We start from the raw sequence: 1,985 nt of genomic DNA, 5'->3' as shown, positions 1-1,985 counted from the left end.
ACTTATTTTTATTCTGAGATTCTGAATGTTTATTTAATACTATTATGAAAATGTGTATGAAATAGCAGTTAAATATTTGTAGGGTGTCAGTGACAATGATGTGAAATTTTACATGAAGTAATAATCATGAACTAACAGCATAATGAAGATTCGCCTTTGGGAAGGCTGAAACATTGAAATCATACCAAGAAAAATTTGAATTTTTGCCCCAGAGTATAACTTACCATGCAGCCTTAAGCCTTGATTTCCTTGTGCATAATCTCTACTTTTAAAAATGAAAGAATAACAGCCTCTGCCTCGGACCCTGCAGCCGCTGTGATGTTGATGCCTAAGAAGAATCGGATTGCCATCTATGAACTCCTTTTTAAGAAAGGCATGATGGTCGACAAAAAGCATGACCACATGCCCAAACGCCCCGAGCTAGCAGACAAGAATGTCCAACCTTCATGTAATGAAGGCCAAGCAGTCTCTCAAGTCTCAAGGCTATGTGATGGAGCAGTTTGCTTGGAGACGTTTCTACGTTATGAATGAGGGCATTTAGTATCTCCGAGATTACCTACACAACCCCCAGAGATCCTGCCAGCCACCCTGTGCCGCAACCGTACCGAGACTGGCAGGCCTCAGCCCAAAGTTCCAGAGAGTGAGTAGCCTGCCAGATTCACAAGAGGGGAGGCCTACAGAGACAACTCCAGAAGGAGCACTGTGTGCCCTGGAGCTGACAAGAAAGCTGAGGCTGGGGCTGGCTCAACAACTGAGTTCCAGGTTAGGGGCTGCTTCTGTCCTGGATGTGGTCAGCCAACTCAGTGAAGATGGAGGTTATGTTGTATTGAATAAACTTTAAAGAAAAAAAAAAAGAAAGAATAAGGAATCATTTTATTTCATTAAAAATAGATTTTTTTCACCGAATTTTTCCTGATTACTTTTTCCCCCTCCCTTGGGGTACTTCTCCAATTTCTTCCCTAACTCTTTCTTCATCCAAATCTACTCTCCTCTCTCCCACCTCCCAACCCCTTTCTCATTATAAAACAAATAAGCATCTAAGGTATAGGGATAAGGTAAAAATACAGTAATATAAAACGAAAACAAATAAATTGGAACAAGACAAACAAACAGAAGGAAGAAAGAGTGTCCTAGAAAATGCACAGGGAACAGAAATAGGTGCAGAGACCCATTCATTCCCACATGTAGAAGTATCATATAAAATAGAAACAGGAAGCCATGACATATACAAAAGACCTTTAGGGCTAAAACGTGAAAATAGAAAATTAAAAAAAAACATATTAACAACAGGAACAACAAAAAGCTATGACATGACATCATGAAACAAGAAACCTCTAAAGATGCCTTTGAAGGTCTTTTCTGTTTTCCCTCTACTGCTTGGCATTCACAACACTTTTAAGAATAGTTTTTTTAACCAGTGAGGTTCCCATGAAAGAAACTGACTTTTGATTTGCAGGTGTTTTGTTAATTGGAGATCTGGGTTTGGGGTTTAGGGTGGGGACACATGTTCATTTCCTCTTGCAGCTCTCGAGCCACATATGGTGACCAATGCTTTAGCCTCTAGGAATTCATACTTGTCTTCGACCCACAGTTTAGAAGGCCTCTTTTCCTTCCCTCTGGCTCTTATACTCTTTCTTGCCTCCTCTTCTGTACAGTTCCTCAAGCTTTGAGTAAAGAGATTTGATGTAGAGAACCCATTTAGGATTGCAGGTTCCAAGAGCTCTGCATAATACCTAACTGTGGGTCTTTCTATTGGTTCCCATCTGCTGCAAGAGGAAGCTTTTCTGATGGTGACTAAGAAAAGCCCTGAGGTATGAGCATATCAGTATCTCATTAGTAATTTTTTTTGGGGGGGTGAGGGTTCATTTAGTAGTATAGTAGTATTGTCAATGCAAACCAATTTCCTATTTCTCTGGTCAATTGTCTCTTTACTTAAAACTTTCTAAAACTTCACTTGGTCCTGTGAAGGCTTGACGTGATGCCCC

At 40.3% G+C, this 1,985-nt stretch overlaps 1 pseudogene; it reads left to right on the top strand.

Moving 5' to 3' along the window:
- Positions 1-318: 318 nt before the first annotated feature.
- LOC110309925 lies at positions 319-807 on the top strand (annotated as a pseudogene).
- The last annotated feature ends 1,178 nt before the right edge of the window (positions 808-1,985 follow it).

This window comes from Mus caroli, chromosome 14 (assembly GCF_900094665.2).
Source record: "Mus caroli chromosome 14, CAROLI_EIJ_v1.1, whole genome shotgun sequence".
Taxonomy (NCBI): domain Eukaryota; kingdom Metazoa; phylum Chordata; class Mammalia; order Rodentia; family Muridae; genus Mus; species Mus caroli.
The sequence above is the reverse complement of the archived record's forward strand: the minus strand, read 5'-3'. Positions and strand labels throughout refer to the sequence as shown.